Source organism: Arachis ipaensis, chromosome B09 (genome assembly GCF_000816755.2).
Source record: "Arachis ipaensis cultivar K30076 chromosome B09, Araip1.1, whole genome shotgun sequence".
Lineage (NCBI taxonomy): Eukaryota > Viridiplantae > Streptophyta > Magnoliopsida > Fabales > Fabaceae > Arachis > Arachis ipaensis.
Genome location: NC_029793.2, coordinates 42,649,876 through 42,650,115, shown reverse-complemented (window position 1 = coordinate 42,650,115; position 240 = coordinate 42,649,876).

Sequence of the window (240 nt, the reverse complement as noted above, 5' to 3'; positions counted from 1 at the left end):
GTTGAGTTATAGGTGTTTCCATAAGGTTCACCTAAGTAATTTACCTCTGCTATTGCAGGGTTCTCAGGATCATAAGCTTCTACTTCAGAAGATGCCTTTTGAGTACTGTTGGATGCAGCTTGCATTCCATGCAGACTCTGAGAACTCATATTGACTTGCTGAGTCAATATTTTATTCTGAGCCAATATGGCATTCAGAGTATCAATTTCAAGAACTCCCTTCTTCATAGGCGTCCCATTA